Here is a 19,407-nt window from a genome sequence, read left to right as displayed (position 1 = left end):
TCTTTAGCTCTAAGGTCTCCCTTTTTTTTTTTTTTTTTTTTTCTGACAGAACGGAAAACAATGTTTAATGCTTGCAGGGACACAAGTTCAAGGTGATAAAACAATTAGACAGCATGTCTTTTCACCAAGAAAAACAAACCTAAACATGAAAAACCTGTATTGGACTGCACAAATCAAAAGTGATACCAGGACTAACGCATTGACCCATCACAGACATTTAGTATACAGTTAGTTGTTTTAAGGACATTCATCATGTACACTCTACTGTTTCATGGCGTGTTTCCGCAGCTGTTGACACTCTTCAGGCCTCAGTTGGAAACATGGCCTGCTTGAGAGTATATAGTATGAACAGTTAGTTGTAAAAATACAGCTGGGATATTTGCTTGTTTTTGCACATAGCACAAGGGGAAAATACACACCAGCTCTGCGTGCTTCACAATGCTAAGGAACAGTTGCAACAAACCTAACACTGGTATTACAAACAAAACATGATTGGCCATGGGCTCACTCTTGTAATCCCAGAACTCAGGAAGCTGAGACAGAAAGATCATGAGTTCAAAGCCAGTCTCTGATACACAGTAAACCCTTCCAAAACCAACCAGCCACCACTTAGGCAGTCAACGCTGCGGGTAAAGGGCTGGCTGCTCTTACTCAATAGCCTGGTTTTTATGCTTGATGGCGTGACAAAACTCTCCATTCACAGTGATAAGCTGCCTGCTGCTGACAGGTAGGAGGTATATCATCAAAGTACTGCCACCAAGGTATTCTGTGGTCTAGACTTGATGGATGTTCAGTTACAGTTGATCTCTGCATTTCTCAACAAGGATAGTGTGAGGTAATACGTATTCTAATAATGAAAATAACTTCTGCTTGGAGCATCACTTGAACTTAGGGTTTCATCTCTTACTTAGTATTAGGCAGTTCCCAATAACTTGGTGTATAATAAGCAACGGTCATACAAGAGTGACATTTTTTTCGGTAGCATCACAGCAGGGCTCAGGCAAGTGAGGGAAGTCTCCAGGGAAGGAGACTGGGAAAGTGTTACATCTCGCCAGATGCTGAGGATAAAAACAGGTCAGTCACATAAAGTCATGGCTCACTGGGTTCTGAACTTACAGTGTTTACCCTGTTACTTTTACAGGAAAATCTATATCCATGGACCAAGACCTTGGCTTGACAAAGGGATAAATGCATACCATAGCGGAAAGATCGTCACTTCTCTTTGGCTCAATGAATAGCATTTTAGTCACAATTCGTGGACAATAGTTATTAGGTTATTATGCATAGAAACTTGTTTCTCTAAGCCTATGTGGATCATGGGGAGACGAATATAATTCGTGTTGCAAAGGATTAGAAGACAAATCCAAGGTCTCAACCAAGATATCTTCACCACCTCAGTCTGGTACATTTTATTCAATAAACAAGTAAAGATTTATGACGTCCTTAATTATTCACCTTGAGGTTCTTCAATGAGTGAAGTCAATTCATAATTACAGTTTTGTGGAACTGTAATTTCCAGCCCTGTTTCTTTACAAAATATAGAACAAAATGTCCAGAAAGGTAGTCTAAAGTAAGTGGCTGGAATTGTTGGGTGACTTTTTTTCCATTAATCTCAGTTATTTTAGCTAAGCACACAGTAACTGGTCAGTGGTTTAAACTTTCCTCATTTGGCAAACATCAGTGAGCAATTACTCCTTATAACCATGACCTTTTAAGTTATTTTAAGACATACTGGACCCCGAGGTTATTAAAATGGATTTCCTCTCAAGATCTGAAGGCTTTTCCTCCAGTTAAAAGATGAGCATTTTGAGCGTTACAAGGGAGAAAAAGGGCTTTCCGCCTGAATCCCGGCTCTGCTAGAACCTTCTAGGCACAGCAGGCGTATTGGAGATGGGTGACTACAGCCTTTGTTCCTGACACACTTCATAACACGGAATCCTAGACTTAGGCACACACCTTTCCTTGGTGTGGCTTGCTTTTTATGAACATCTTCCCGGGATTCACTGTTACTAGTGAAGCCCTTGCAACAGCAGAGCACGGGACGAGTGCGTCCCCAACAGATGAGTGGCTGTTAGAGGCAAGTCCCCAGGTGCATGGCCAGCTCCTGGTACACAGTTGCTTTGCTCTTGGCTCCACCTCGGGGTCTGGGTTTTACTTCACCTTTGTCCGCAGCTTGGCAAGCTCTTCTTCCAGACTTCGGATGTGCTCCTTCAGTGTGGCCTCATCTTGCTGGGCCTTCTGACTGGCTTGGCTTCGTGCTTCTTCGATTTTCCGTTCATACCACTTTTCCATCTGGGTAGAAACCGCCTCAAAAAAATACTGGGTTAGCTCCAGGGCTTGCGAGGCATCTCGCGCATCACTGCCTGCCGCTGATGGCTGCTGCCCACAGGGGCTACCAGATGTTGGCCGCTGGCCTCGGTGCTTGGTCTGCCCACTTCTCCCAGACTTCTTCACCTGCATGGCATGGTGGCATCTTCATTGCCCGTGCTCTGATGGAACTGCTTCACTCTGACAGGCTGATTCTTGCAGAATCAATATGAGGATGATTTTACAATTCCTGATAATGATTCATGAGTTGATTCAAGTAATTTTTTAGCCCCTCTGCAGAATAGCAAGATCTGCTAGGAGCTCTGTGCGTCTTCACTTGTCGCTGACAGGTAAGCTGTGCGTAGGAGCTTGAGACACATTTATGACCTGGGTACACTTTCAGTCTAGCTCCAAAGACAAAGTCACGGTTCTTTATACACCATGATAGACAGCCATGAGCACAAAATAGATGACTAACTAATTGTGGGATGAAAGACAGAAATATTGTTGTGAACTCACAATGAACTCATGGAACTAAGAGATAGCTGGAAACTGGTTAGCCACGTCAGTCTTGATGGAAAGACACATAAACAATTATCTTTTTGTAACCCCTTGGACCCTGTTAACCTTAGACCTCATTAACCTATGTCATGAATAACGTTATCCTGAACTTACATTGAACATATGTTAATGGAGGCATAGTTTAGGAATGTTTAGTTTTAATGGAAAAACATGTAATATGTTATCTTGTTGTGTCTTTGAATTGAAGAGTTTAAGTTAGCCTGGGTGACTCCATTTTGAAATGAGGAGCCATCTTGACCAGGAGCTGAACTCAGGTACCAGGAAATATTACAGAATGTACACTTGGCAGAAAACAAATTTAACTCTTCTATCAACAGCCTCCAGGAAATATCACAGAATAAATACTTGATAGAAAATAGAGCCAATCTCTCTGGCAACAATCAATGAGAATTGGTTGGGAAAATTCTCCCCAACATCCAGATGTAGTTTAGAAGAATAACCATTGTAAGTTAAACTTAATCTAGAAGGTCATCTCACCCCTCTGACTCTTACCCAATCGTGTAACGCCAAGGCATGTGCCCCCTGCTTGCTGTCATGGAAACATGTAGCCCCTGCTTGCTGTCATGGAAACCCCCTGCTCACAGTCTTTCCCTTTAAAAACCCTGCTCACTCAGGGCTCATCCCACTTCTCTACTGCTGCATCAGTGAGACTTGGGTGCCGAGTTCGATCGCTCGTAATAAAGCTCTCTTTCTTTTGCATTGAGTCGTCTGCTGGTGGTCTCTTAGGGTCTCGTGATCCTGGCATAACATCATCTGCTTTTGTGATTAATTGTCTTTGTGGCTTTGAAGCAATCTTACTTCACACCTAGAGACCTTTTTTCTGAGAAGGTAAATAAACCCAAATACAAAAATAAAAGGCATTGAGGCCTCTTTACTTCATCCATTGTGTGTGTGTATTTCTTTCCTTTCTCTTTCCCACTGACTCATAGAGTGTTAGTAAGTTCTGAGCCCCAAGCAGGCCACTTCACCTGCCTGTCTTTGAAATGAAAAAAACAAATTTTTTCCATAGGCTTAAGCTGCTTTTCTTAACAGCCTGCTGCCAATCAGCAGGAGGCATTAGCTAGGGAAAGCAGCCCTTTCTTCAGCAAATGCATCAGACTTTTGGTTTCTTTCCTTTTTCAGATTTCTGCAGTGACTAGTGGAGGCCCAGAGAATTTCAGAGTTTCTTCCCTGTTGTAAAGTTCTGGTCCCTAAAGAGTTATATCACCTGTTGCTAAAAATTAAAGCTATCCTCCTTCACCAGCTCTGCATGTACCTCCACAGTTTTTCCTCTATGCCTTGCCAAAGAGGATGCTGGGGCCAGAGCCCATGTCCTCCTGCTTACATAGCAAGTGCTTTGTCCCCTGGTCCTTGTCCCATCCCTTACCCCATCTGTTAAACACCTGTGGAATCTGCCTCTTCACTGTGTCCAAGGAGACTGCTGGGCCAGCCCCTATCCTATGTCTCTCCCCAAGCATCCTAATTCTCCTGCTGATATTTTTTGTCTGTTCTGTCTTGCAGGCAGAGTCACACATCTAACAGGTAAATTAATTTAAATAACCTCCTCACCTAATCTTTCAATCCTCCCTGTCTTGCTCTGAGTGAAAATCATCTTTATTGCAGTTTTTCACAAGGCTCTCCATAACCTGCTCATTCCCACCCTGCCCTCTTTCTGGCTCCCTCTTCATGCTTCTCATGTACTCTCCCACTGGTTATCTGCTGTGCCTTTCTATTCCTCGACTACAGCAGGGACACGCTCACTCAGGGCCTTTGCACAGGCTTTACCATTCTCTTGGAATGACTTCGCTCTAGTCAGGAGCTTGCTACCTGCTTTCTGGAGCAGCACACCTCCCAAAATTCCCTCCTTTACTCTTCTGTTGACACTTGTTACGATCCAGCACCACACACTTGCAAAGAGAATCAAAGCTCTTGGCAGACAGGACTTAGCCTGCTTTGTGATTGTTGTGTCCCCTGTGCCCAAGTTAGTGCCTGACACACAACAACAGCACAAGAGTGCTCACAGTCTCTGAGAGGTAGGTATGTTTAAATGTTAACATTTATTTATGTGTGTGTGTGTGTGTGTGTGTAGGTATGCTTGTGGTGTGTGTCTATAAAGGGCTTTTGGAAATTGCAGTGCTAGAGTGGGTACACTGTGTAAAATAAAATCGACCACAATTAGAAGACTGAGAAGACATGCTTTTCCTTAATCTTGTAAGATGCAAAATGATGAGAGGGTCACCAACATATTTGAAGAGCTTTGTTGTTGACCTTTTCCTTATGCCAGACCTTGAGTTTGGGATGCTGCTATTTAGTGGGATGAATTAAATGCAATGGGTGTAACTGAACACAGATGTAGCAGGAGCCAGGTGGCAGCCCTGAATCACCAAAGAACAGCGTGATCGTAGTTATTGTAATGGGCACACTGGGCAATGCAATGTCCACAGCAGCCTAACCCATAATGGTCAGCTCATGCTAAGTGGGTTTTGTTGACTCATATGAACGTTTGGTACTGGCTACTCAATCATGGTGCTTCCAGGCATGAAATAAATAAAAAGTTTACTGCATTTCTACTTGATCTGTATAAGCAGAAAAATTCTCAAAGAAATGAAAAAAAAAAAAAAAAAAAAGGCTATGTTGGATTGTGGCAAAATGGAATGAATCTCTTCCAGTGAACCAATTTTCAGACATGAACTGGTTTGCAGGCCCAAAACCCCTTGAATGAAGAGATGGTCAGGTCCCCCTGAGGAAGGACCTTGATAAAATATCTAGAAGTTTTACTGTTAGCCTTTCTCAAGACCTTTTCCAAAGGGATCTATGGCTTTTAGAAGGGTAACATACATCGGTTCTGAATTAATGCTGATTCCAGGAGATCCCAAGAAACACCATAATCATCCCGTTAAAACAAGGTCAGGTGATTAATGGATTTTTGGCTGAAGTTTGATACACCATAGGTCCAGTCGGTCCTCAAATTCAACCTGTGGTTATTTCCCCAGTCCCAGAATGTAACTTGGGTAGATAGACTTAGAAGTTGGCAGGATTCTCACATTGGTTCCCTGACCTGCGGAATGAGGTCTACTATGAATGGAAAAGCTAAATGAAAACCTTTAGAGTGACTCTACCAAGAAAAACAGTGAATCAAATACAGTACTGCATCCCTTGAGGAATTGCAGAAATTAGTGCCACCATCAGGAAATTCAAAGACGCAGGGGTGATGCTTCCCACAACTCCCATTAACTCTCCAATCTGACCAGTACAGAAGACACATAGAGGGATCGTGAAGAATGACAGCTATCAAAACTCAGTCAAGCAGTAACTGATGAAGCTGGTGTGCCAGATGTGGAGTCCTTACTAGAACAGAGTGAAATATCTCCTGTGTCTCAGGGTTTCTATTGTTGTGACAAAAAAGCAGAGGCGGAAGTGGTTTATTTGGTGTATAACTTTTTCTGTCACTGAAGGAAATCAGGACAGGAATTCAAACACGGCAGAAGCTGGAGGCAGAAGCTGATAGAAGAATTCTGCTTACTGCCTTGTTCAGCATGCTTTCTTAAAGAACTCAGGAGCACAGACAGCCCAGGGATGGAACCATGCACAAGGGGCTGGGCCCTCACCCATCAATCACTAATTCAAAAAATGCCTTATACCCAGATATTGTGGTGGCATTTTCTCAATTGAGGTTTCTTCTTTTCAGATAACTGCAGTTTGTGTGTCAAGTTGACATAACACTGGCCAGCACATCCTGATACGTGGTTTGCAGCTATTGATCTAGCAAGCACTTTTTTCTTGGTACCTGTTCATAAGGAACACCAGAAACAATTTTCTTCTAGTTGGCAAGGCCAGCAGCATACCTTTACAGTTTTACCTCAAGGATATATTAAGGATATATGAAGTTGGTAGCCCTGTGTCATAACCTAGAAGTGATCTTGATCCTCTATCTCTTCCACAAAATCTTACATTGGTTCACTATATTGATGATGTTATACTGACTGGACCTAGTGATCAGGAAGAAACAACCCCTTTGTATTCATTGGTAAAACGTGTATATTTCAGAGGATGGGAAATAAATCCAACAAAAATTCAAAGACTGCCTACCTCAGTGAAAATCTCAGTAGTTCAGTGGTGTAGGACACACAGAGATACTGTTTCTAAGGTAAAAAATAAGTTAATCCTCCTGGCCCCTCCCACCACCAAGGAAGAAGACCTAGTTTAGTTGACCTATTTAGATTATGAAGACATCGTATTCCTCACTTGGGTGTGTTGCTCTCGCCCATATACTGAGTGACTCAGAAAGCTGCTATCTTAGTGTGAGACCTGGAACAGGAGAAGGCTTTTCAAGGTCCAGGCTGCTGTGTAGGCTGCTCAACCACTTGAATCCAGCAGACTAGTACTTGGGTTGTAGTGGCAGGTAGGCATGCTATGTGGAGTCTTCAGCAGACTGACTATCTGTGAATCACAGAAGAGACTTTGGAATTTTGGAACAAGGGTCTACCATCATCTGCAGACAACTGTTCTGCTCTTGGCTTGTGGTTGGACCTTAGTTAAAACTGAATTTTTGACAATGGGCCACCACGTTACCATGTGACCTGAGCTGCCCATCATGGGCTGGATGTTATTTGACTCGGACATGCAAAGCAGCAATCTATTATCAAGCAGAAGTGGCATATATGTGATCAGGCCCAATAGGTCCTGAAGACACAAGGAAGTTCCTTGAAGAAGTCACCCTGCCTATGGTTTATACTCCGTTACAGTACTGTCTGCTCCCAAGCATGCCCTACAGCCTCGGGGAGGGGGGGGGTCCTAGGATCAGCTGACCGAGGAAAGGAGGACTGGGGCCTGGTTTACTGATGGTTCTGCATGGGATGCAGGGACCACCCAAAAGCAGAGAACTGAAGCATCATAACCCCTTTCTGGGACAATGTTGATAGACACCAATGAAGGGAAATGGTCACAGGGCAGTACACATGGCCACACATTTTGTTTGGAAAGAAAAATGGCTAGATGTGTGATTACTCACTGATTCATGGGCTTGTAGCAATTGATTAGCTGAATGGCTAAGGACTTGGAAAGAGAATGATTGGGAAATTGGTGGGAAAGACATCTGGGGATGTGTGTGTGGTTAGATCTTCCCAAATGTACAAAGAATATAAAGATACTTGTATCCAGTGTAAATGCTGAACAAAAGATGACTTCAGCTGAGGAGAAGTTCGATAATCAAGTAGATAGGATGACCCATCAGTAGACAGTCAGCTTCTTTCTCCAGTCAGTCCTGGCATTGCCCAATGGGCCCTTGAACAAGGTATCTATGGTGTCAGAGATGACAGTTGTGCATGAGCTTGGCAAAATGGTCTTTCACTCACCAAGTTTGAGCTAGCTACAGCTGCTGCTAAAAGCCAAACCTGTCAAGATCAGAGACCAACACTGAGCCCCTGATATGGCACCATTCCCTGGGGTGACCAGCCAGCAGCCTGGTGGCAGGCTGATGACATTGAACCACTTCCTCTGAGGAATGAACAATGCTTTGTCCTTTCTAGATTAGACACTTATTCTGTTTATGGATTTGCCTTTCCTGCATGTAATACTTCTGCCAAAACCAACATTTATGGGCTTAAAGAGTTCTTCATCCACCATCATGGTACCCTACACAGTATTGTTTCTGACCAAGAAACTTACTTCACACAGAGAGAAGTGTAACGGATGCCCCACCATCATGGAATTCACTTGTCTTAACATGTTCCCCACCATCCTGAAGCAACTGGCCTGATAGAAAAATTAAATGCCTTTTGAAGACATAGTTGCAGTTCCAATTAGGTGGCAGCAGCCTAGAGGGCTGGGGCAGGGTTCTCCAGAAGGCAGTGTATGCTTTGAATTAGTATCCGATATATGGTACAGTTTCTCCCATAGCCAGGATTCATGGGTCCAGGAATCAAGGAGTGGAAAAGGGAATAGTCAACTCACTATCAACCTTAATGAAACATTAGGAAAATATTTCCATTACCTCACTAGGAAAATGGTTCCATTACCTCAAGTTCTGCTGGCTTAGAAGTTTTGGTTTGAGAGTAAGGAGGCCTCCTGCCAAGCATCCAATTGAAGTGGGAGCTCAGACTTCCCTGTGGCCACTTGGAATTCTGTCGCTCTTAAACGAATACGTTAAGAAGGGAATAACAGTGTTAAGAGGGTGATTGATCCAGGCTACCATGAGGAAAATGGATTGCTTCTCCACAATGGAGATAAGACAGGCTATGTCTAGAGTGTAGAAGATTCTTTAGGGCGTCTCGTGGTGCTAACCATATCCTGTGATTAAAGTTTGAAATACTATGACAACCTTCTCCAGGCAGGATGACAAAGGGTACAGACCAGTCAGGAATTAAGGTATGGGCAACACATCCAGGAAGAGCCACGATATGCTGAGATGCTTGCTAAGGATGGAGGAAATACAGACTAGGTAATGAGTTACAAATAGCAGGTGAGGCCATGTGACGAGTTGCAGAACCAAGGATTGTAATTTATATGAGTGTGTCTGTCCTATTTTATTAAGAATGTTTGTATAGATATTTGTGTTTTCCTTTCTCATTTTTTTTATTCTCATTTTTTTATTTCTCATTTTTTTATTCAGGTGATGTAACATCAATTAAGACAGTATCAATGATTACATATTTAATATATTAAAAGAATGTCCCTCAAGGGACATTGTCATCTATTAGTAAATTAGTAATGTGTTTACAGCATATTAGGCATAATCATGACCTTGCTAAATATATCATGCATTTGCAAATGACTGTACATGACATACTTACATTATGTTTATATGTAATTATGACCTGGTTTTTTTTCCTCTTTGGAAATCATGACATAAGTAAATATGACTGTGTGTCAAGTTGGGTGGGTTCGTGATGGCCATTCTTGATTGTCAGTTTTAGTTAATCTGGAATTAACTAAAACCCAAAGATGCCTTGGCACACTTGTGAGGGATTTTTGCCTAATTTGAAGTGGGAAGCTCCACTTCCTAATCCATATCTTTGAGGTGAGACCTTTAGTCCAGGTCTTTTGAGGTAGGAAGACACACCTCTGCTCTGGACCACACCTTCTGCTCAAAGTCTATTTAAGTTCATGAAAGAAAGCAGCTTCACTCTTTGCCTGTTTGCTCTTGCCTCGATTGTAAATCCATGTCTTTATTCATAAAGCATACTTATTTGGGATTATGGCATATACTGAAGACTAGCTGAGAGAGATCCAGCTTTGTGGAATAATCAGCTACTGGATTTCTGGATCTTCCATTCCTGAGCAGCCATTTTTGGATTAGCTGGACCACTGCCTGTAAGTGATTCTAATAAATCCCCTTTTTCTCTATATATAGAGGTTCATTTTATAAGTTCTGTTACTCTAGAGAACCCTGATTAAATACATGGAGACATAATTAAAAATACATGGTCTTCATTCTCTTGACATTTACATTCTAGTGGAAAAGAGACAGACATACCTGTCAGCATACAACTATGGACTGACAAGTTCTGCTGAATAGTTTGGGTCAAACAGTATCTTGAATTTACTTGTTTCTAGAAGTAATTACCTCCATCAGATATACTTGTGGCCACATGTGTGGCATTTTCTTAATATTTGTTGTGGGAGAACACAAATCACTGTGAGATGCACTATTCCTGAGCAGGCAGTTGGGCTGTATAAGAAAACAAGCTGGGTAGGTTAGTGGGAGAAAGCCAGTCAGCAGCATTCTTCTGTGATCTCGGGTTCCATTCCTAACAGCATGTTCTGTCCTGACTTTCCTGAATGATAGAGTATAACTTATAAGCCAAATAGACACTTTCCTTCTCTAAATTGCTTTTGGTTGGTGTTTTATCACACCAACATAAAATAAACTAAAATAGTGGAAAAGGAGGAATTATATTGGAAATCCCAGGAGGGCTCTCTGAAGTCTAAAGAAAAACAGAATTTGGTTGGGCAGAACTAAGGAAAGTAGTTCAGGCAAAGGCAGAGTGGGGGAAGCTCTGAAACAGAAAAGGGTTGGTGCTCTGGAGGATCAAAAGCCTTCACTACAGGAGCCTTCAGGGGCCTTCTGTACCTGTAATGGTGCCATTCCTGCTTCCCTAGATTTTCATGCAAGCTAGGAAAGGCTCCAAACTACAACCCTGGAGACCCATGTTCTTCTCCAAGAAGCTCCTTCATGCTCTCTCTGGGCTTCTCCCTGTCCTGTCCATCTACCTCCCCAGCACAAGGCCACAGTTTCTATGGTAACCATTCCCAGGGGTGGCTGTCCAGTGTCTGCCATGTTCTCTGAGAACTACAGTCTTCAGACTCCTGTGCCAGTGCTCTCTGATTCTTCTAGCTGAAAAGTCTAAGAAACCTGTGCCCTAGGGTTTGCCTCTGCCAAGCCTTCTACTTCAACTCTCAAACCTACAGGGGCAGTTGGACAGAGATGGCCATGAAAAAGCCTGCTTTGAGCATCTATGGTAGCTGAAACTACCCCTGGCAATTAGCACCTTGGCTCCCCAACTAGATTTCAGCAGAGGAAGAGGTTCTCCTCAAATGAAGGGTGTTGATGGTGGTCAAATGTCAGACCAATGTAGGAAGCCTTTGAGGACACGTTTCCCATTTCCCTTTCTTCTTGTTCTCCACTTGCACCTTACCCAGATACATCCCCCTTCTCTATACTGAATGTCTTAGTCCACTATTGAAGCTATAACAAAATAATACATACTGGGCAGTTCAGTTGTTAGTTTTGAGTAACAGAATTATTTATTACAATTTTGGAAGTCAACACTCTCATACATAACATTCTACCTCCGTGACTGTGAAAAGGTCCATCTCTTGACATCATCTTCATGTGCAGCAGATTTCAACATATGGACATTGTAGGGGCACCACAATTATTCAGGTCATAGCAGTAAGGTCTCCTAGATGGTCTTTCATCCTAGCATAGGGCTATTGGCCCAACTAAGCAAACCCTGCCTCAGTTGGGACATTAAATCTATATACCTCTTGTATCTGTTTTTTGACAGGTGGACAGGTAGACATCCCCTTCTTTCACATGGACCACTTTAAAGGTCATGAGACAGTCCTGAGGAAGCTAAGCATGGTAGAGCAGTATTTCACAGTATAGGAAAACACCAGATTTTCCCGAAAGGAAATTCTACTGAGAATGATTCCACAGCACAGCACTTCTTCCCCATCAATTTCACAACATTGTTTACCATCTCCTTTATCTCAAGGAATACCTTCTACCTCTCTCTGATTCCCAATGACTATACCATGTATAAGGTGACACTAAAGACCACAAAGGCTGGGCCACAGTGGGCTGACAGGAAGCACAGTAAACATTCAGAGCCCCTCAGAGTGATTCTCATCTGGGAGTGGACCCTGACATGGGTGAAATATCCTACCCTCTACCCAGCTTCAATCTGGTCCCCTCATATCCCAGGTCTCCCTGAACTGTTTGTTGCTTATTTGCTGGTCTTTACATAAAATTCTGCAACTTCTTTCTTGGATCATAAAGATGGGATGTTTCTATAACCAACTCTAGTTACACCTCTACTGTTTTCTTCTCTAGAAGTAACTCTATTGTCACAATGAAGATATCATAGATCAACAGTGATGTCATCTGTGTCACAGTACATGGGAGACAAGGGTGCAGAGGAGGACACACGTGTGTACACAAATTATGCCATCTCCCTCATTCAGTCCAGAAATCTCCCTGAGACATGCTCTGTCGTGTTCTCTAGGCCATGGATGATGAAGAAATGAAGTATTCAATTCTTTGAATATGCAAGCCTCCCACTGGGCCCCTTTAATCAGATCCTGTTCCACTGTGTCTAGTTACTAGAAGCTGGAAACCTTCCTTATGGTGTCTGCTCCTCTTATAAGCCAGGCTTGGGGCAACCTGTGGGGCACTAAGGAAATCAGGGTTAGGCAGAAAGCAAGTAGGATTTAGAGTGAGCAAGAACAATACAAAACCGGTGGAGAGGAACTCAAGAGGAAAGAAGTCATGATCAGGATGAGAACAACTACAGCTTGACCTGGGAACACCACACAATGAAGTTTTTATGCTCCAGGTTTCAGTGTTTTCTAGTGAAAAGTCACCAGGAAAAGAGCCTGTAGTTGAACACATTGGTCTACTGTGACCCCAATCACACCATTGAGATCTATGGGGCTTCTCAGTAGAAGAGCTACTTCTACTCAGAAGAAGCTACTTCAGGATTTCAGCCTTTGTTACACAATTTGAGGCAAGGTCTAAGGAAGCAGATTTCCTCTAGATTGAGTATTACCAAGAAATGGGCTCTATGACTGGAAATCACCACAGATCTTACTCCTAAGGATGGCAGTCTTAGTTAATGGATTAAGATTAATCCATTGATGAATTCTCATTGAATGGGTATTTGGCAGGTATGGCCTGGTTTCAGGAAGTAACTCACTGTAGGCATGTCTTTGAAGGATATATCTTGGCACAGAACTCTGCCTCTCATAATCTCTCTGCCTCCTCCTCACCATCAGACCATCCTCTGATGGTCTGATCATCACCAGCAGCCATCCACTGATGGTCTGATCATCACCATCACCATCCTCTGCCATCCCTACCCCATCACGATGTTCTGCCTAGCCTAAAGGCAATAGGGATGGAGAAACTTGATAAGTGATGAAACCAAGAACCAAACAAACCTTTCTTCCTCTATGTTGCTCTTCTCAGGTATCTTTTCAAAGCATTAAGGTACTAAGCAACAACATGGCCTCATGTTTACAGCCCAGAGTCAGCTGCGTCCACCGAATGGTAGCATGTATGCGTGTGAGAGGAGTCTGAACCTTTTCCCACAGCAGTGGAAGGGACACTTGAGACTCTGAAAGGATGCATCATACACACGTAATTCATGTCATGCAAAGAGCTAGATTTATAATAGGTCTTAAAAAGAGGTGTCCGCATTATGGCACATAACCAGAATCCATCTGGGTCTGCTGAAGAAAGCCTGGGTAGACTGCTTTTTTTGGAGCTGTATTAGTTTTCCACCACTGTGGCAAAATAGTGTTTTAAATCCAATTAAGTTAACAATAAAGATTAACCATTATATATCCCTGTCAAATTTCCCTAACTGCAGCAGGTAGACTTACACCAAGTATTGGCTATGGTTAAAACTTTCCTTGTGAATAGCTACTAGGTTTTAATGTGTAAGATAGAGTGGATAACAATAGATTTAATCATCAGTTAATGGCAGAGCAGCAGCTCTGACCTGGGAAAATGCACAGGAGAATTTCATTTTCCTTTAAGTGATAGAAGGAATACATATGGAATGAGGAATAGCAGATTGAAGATTAGGGTGATTGTGCTAATGTTTATAGGGTTCAAAAAAGAATAATGGACAAAAATCAGTAGAATATTGTGACAGGAAGGTCACAGTATTCCATCTCTTCTCTAAGATTATTGGTCACCTTTGTTCAGGGATTAATCTGAAAATTGAGAGAGAAGAAGCGTATGAATCTCATATATGAGGCCTTGTTGAAACCAGGCAGAATGAGGTAGACCAGCAAACCTGTGAGTAGAAGAAAGTCATAACATTGCAGAAGGTGTATCATCACTATTTTTGATACTTTTAAGAAATAGCCCAGATAATTTATGTGGCTTTTTTGAGTTTAAATAGGTGATGTAGCCACACTTTAAATTCCAGTGGGCCCAATCCAGGTTAGCCAGCGCTTCACATTGTAACAAAAGAACTGAGGAAAACAACTTATAAGACAGAAGGTTTTTTGGTTCATGGTCTTGGAGGTTTTAACACAAAGTCAGATGCCTCCATCATTTTGGACTAGATGAGGGCAAGACTTTTGGCCAGGGACACACACAACAGTGGACCCTGTAAAAGAGCAGGGTAAGTAGTGAGTCCAACAGAGTCCACCAAATCACTTGATTTATGGGACTATAAGTGCTTGCCTGACTCCACTAAGACATGTTGTGGCAGACATGGGGTCCTATACTGAGAGCCAGGGTTCAGGGCTGCAGGCTCTGCTTGGAGAATCTGCAGGCCAGGTCTTGTGGGTGGTAAGTTGATGGATTCACTTGTGTGCTTCATGTGCCTGCATCTGTCATAGCCTATCCTGCAGCCTCCTCTCTCCTGTTGGACCTGAACCTTCAGGAATAAAGGTCCTGAATGGCAAGGTGTCAATGGGAGGATCAAGGATAAAAAAATAAAGAAGACAAAAGCAATAGCTGGAACCAGGAGCATTTCTATAAGCTGCTGACTTTTGCCAAGCAAATTTATTAAGAAATGTTATAGAATCAGAGACCATAAGGAAGAGACCATAGACTCAATCAAATTATAATTAAATAGATTTCTTTTTATTGTTAGCAGGACAACAGCCTTGAAGGTAAGTCTAAGGCATGCTGCCCAGATGTGGTTTAGGAAAGGATTTTTTTAAGGCAAAAATCAAAAGGGTGCCTTGAATATTTGCACAAGCAAGCAAAGAGCTTGTCTGTATTACCAAAATTAAACAGTTAGGATGACTGAAAAAATCATCCTTGACTGTGTAAGCAAGTTACAAAAGCTAAAAAACAAGTTATATAACAAAGAAGTCTGCCACAAGTGCAGACTCCTGGGTGGGCACCACCAAGTCAGGTGAAACCTCTTCTTCCGAGAATTTGAGTCTGGGACAAATGGTTATCAGGTACTAAAATGGCAGCCTAGCACAAGATGGAGTTTTTCTGGCCATCCCAGAAGTATAGTATTGTAAGACCTGGAGTCTCACAGCTCAGGAGCTCAGGATTACGCCCTTTCCAGGAACACTCACAGACCACAACTCAATGCAAAAGCAAGAGATTTATTCCAATTGCAATGGGGCCGCGCCCCCAAAGACAGGAGACGACCCCGAACATGCAAAGCACAGGGTTTTTATACCTGAAAATCAGACCACTTTTGCTCTATGCATTGATTGGTCAGCAAGAATAGCATGAAGAGAGTTTACAGCTGGTTGTAGATAGTTTACAGCTGGTTGCTTATGGTTTTTCTCAGAACAGTTCACCTTGCCCTTCAAGAGCTATCTGCACCTGGCTTCAATTCAAATAATCACAGTATCTTATATATTATTTGCAGGGGGAAATGGCCAAGGTCAGCAAAGAGAACAAGATTACCTAAGACACAGCTGCCTTAAGGCTTACAACTATAGCCCAGAGGGAGGGTCATGACCCCAGAAGCCACAATTTCAAATCCTCCAAGACACTGGCTCCAGTATCAGACTGGCCTTGCCAAGTCCAAGAGACTGGTCTTGCCAAGTTCTCCTTGTCCTTTCATGTAGGCCTCTAGCTCATCACACCATGTGGCACTTTGGTTTTCTCTAGGTAATTTGTCCTTCCAGCTTAGTTGGCTCTGTATTGTTCCCCCTGGGTGGTGCCCCAGGATAGGAAACCTCTAAAGATTCTGTCAAAGGGAATAGACTGAACTTAGACTGAGTTCTTGAGTCCCCCTCTGTGCTGCATCTCCCCACTCACCCTCTGTCAAGGTAATGGCTGAAGGACTGATCTCCTCAGAGTGGGACATAGAAAAGGAGGAGAAGGAGGAACGTGGAATTGTGTCTTGCATGTTCCATCACTCATCCTCAGTCCCTCTTCCTATACTCTCATCCTCCTGTCCCTGTGATCCCAACACCCCTTACTTCTACCACCCTAACCTCTTCTCCCTTGATTTGCATCCTCAAATCCTCCCAGGTGCCATGCTCCTGACCCTGTGTCCTTCCAACTTCTTACCTTCCCATCCCTACATTTCTTCATTCTCATTATCCAGGTGCCCACCTTCCCACTCCTCCCTCTCCATCACTTTTCTTGGCTAGGCTGAGCCAACTGCTGCTACAGTTCCCCAAAGTTGAAGAGAACTACATCTCCTAAATTCTACTAGTGTAGGTATCATGCCCTCCTCCAGGAAAAGTGATGCTTCCACCAACAAACCCAAGCACCCAAACACTTAAGGATCAGACAAAAATAATCAGTGAAAAATGTCTTCCTAAGGATGGGCATTTGGTTCCCCTGACTCTGGCTCCTCTCCTTGATCTCTTCATTTCTCCTTATCCTCACATATCATTTTTACCTTGTCCTTTAAAAGTTTTACTCAAGTTCCTCTTGGATCAAACCACTGCCACCACTGGGTCTACATTAGGACAATGGCTGCCCTGGCTAGGAGCTTACTGGGTCTTCAGTCTCATCTTACTCACTAATAACTGTTTCCAAAGGTTTCTCCAGGAGGGAATGCCAGCAATCACATGATCGACCCAGCACTGCAGATCAAGTTCAAACTTTTCCTGCTACACGAGGTCAACCCAAGCTACGTTCCCTTAGATCCTGAGGACAAGCCTGTTATTCCCCCTGCAGAAAACAGCCAATGAGAGAATAAACCTCCCCCTTCTTTTTATCTGTCCTCAGGTCAAATAAATGACCCTAATGCCCTAAAAGAAGAAAACTTAGACAAGGTGAGAAACCCCCAACAAAGTATAATGAGCACACCTGCCTATTAGGAAATCCAACAAAGAAATCAGAACATCCACCGGCATCGTTCAGCCCTGAAGCTGTAAAGAACACGCCCCTTACAGATGTTCCTTCCCCAGAGTTCCCTCCCCTGCCCTGTAAAACCTGAGCCCCCTGCACCCCACCTACAATACAAGGGAACAGATGGACCTGGAACTGCTGCAGCCCAAAGCCCAGGCAGAGAAGGACCCCACCCACCACTCTGTGACCCCTTTTACCACCGCTGAGCCCTCCTGCCAGGATTTCCATGGCTGGCTAACTTTCTGTCAAGGGAGTTCCCAGGCTCCAAAAGAGGCTGGAACAGGAAGGTTTTAGATACCCCTAAGTGAACCCTAGAGCCACATACCCTCTTCTACAGGAGTGCACTCTCTGGTCCTCCCAGCCCTAGAAAGGAGCACTCAGAAGCTGTAGTGGCAAGAGGCTAGCTTTTAGGACTCTGAGATAGGTGAGTACAAGATCAAGCCAGCTTCCAAAAGGAACGCTTGGTGACAAGTGAATTTAAAAGACCAGACTTTGGACCTGGGCAGAGACAGACTTTAGTCCTGCCTCTATCACCCTGGACAAGTCACTTCATAGACCTCTACCTCCATGTCTCCATCTGGGAAATGGGAGGGCAAACACCTGTCTTTGTGAGCTGTGAGTGCAAGGAAATAATCCATGTCAAATATTAAACAATCTGATATCCAATAAATGTTTAATAATTATAAGTACAAGCCCATGTGATTGCCGCTGCTGTTATTATTGTAGTTTGCAACCCTATGAGAGAAGCCCAGAGCCACACATGAAAGAACTGAAGCTCAGGGAGGAATATAGACTCTCATGGAGAACTAGAGTAGAACCAGGAGAAGCATGTGATCTTCATGGTCAGAGCAGGACCATGTAAGAGCATGATTCACTCCATGAGACTGTGGAGAACAGTATGGAGGTTAGCAAGAAGGACCCCAACCTTGCTATCTCTGACTGCTGATGCTGCCTCTCTGTGAAGCACACAACCGCTGTCTCCTTTCTCATTTCAGGCTCCACAAGCACACCCAACATGGAGTCCTCTGGCCCACTCAGTTTACCAGGACTACAGAGATTAGGCCATGAATCTCAGAAACGCTGTCATACATGGAAGAAACCTGACAAGTCTGAATGCAGAAACAAAGGTAAGCTGAGCTGAGAGCTGTGGAGAGATAGGACTTTCAGTCCTGGTAGATGGTGGCTCTTCGGAGAGAGCCTCCACCTCTACGGCAGCCTGAGATGGGGAACCTAAATGCAAGGGCAGAGGAGCCATGGTGAGGTGCTGAGTCACAGGCTAGAAATGACCCCTCTGGTCTCTGCAGTGCTGACACTGCATTTGACAGCACTGGGAAAACTGGAACCCTTGTGGGTCAACAGTGAGCCTAGCCAACTAGCGCCAAAGCTCAGCTCAGAATCTGAGTGGGCCCGAAGACCCTGGGGGTTCAAAGGAGGTCTCTACTCTTGAGATGGACCGCATGAAGAGAGTAGGCTCCTGCCCTAGCTTCAGCCAGGTCTTTCTCCTGGCTTCCCTATTACATGTTCACTTACCAGGCTGCACCCTCGCCTCCTCATCTTCTCAAACATCAAAATAGCCACCTCTCTTAAGCGCACAAGGTCTAGAGGGGTCTGTCGGGTGACTTCTTTCACATCGTGTGAAGGTATGTCTCTGCATTTTCTGTTGTTAGTTCTGTATCAGCCAAAAAGCTAAATGCTGGCAGTGTTTTGGTGTTGTCTTTTCTGTGGCCTAGCTGTAGTCTTGTAAACATTGTCCTTCCATACCTGCTCAGATACTCAAAGCTCAGACAGCCCTTAGGCAACCACAGAGATGTATCAAGCATTGTCTCACTGCTGATTTGTTGTAATAAAAATCTGACAGCCAGTATCTGGGGCAGAAGTATGAGGGCAGATCTGCTGGGAGATTTGGTGAGATATTTAGGAGAAGAAAAAAGGGGGGGGGGGGTTCAGAAGCAGGCCCAAAAGGGAACAGACTGACAGGAGCAGGAGAGAGAGTTAACATGTGCCAGTTGTACGGTAGAATA

Source organism: Meriones unguiculatus, chromosome 11 (genome assembly GCF_030254825.1).
Source record: "Meriones unguiculatus strain TT.TT164.6M chromosome 11, Bangor_MerUng_6.1, whole genome shotgun sequence".
Classification (NCBI taxonomy): Eukaryota; Metazoa; Chordata; class Mammalia; order Rodentia; family Muridae; genus Meriones; species Meriones unguiculatus.
This window is presented reverse-complemented; position numbering follows the sequence as displayed.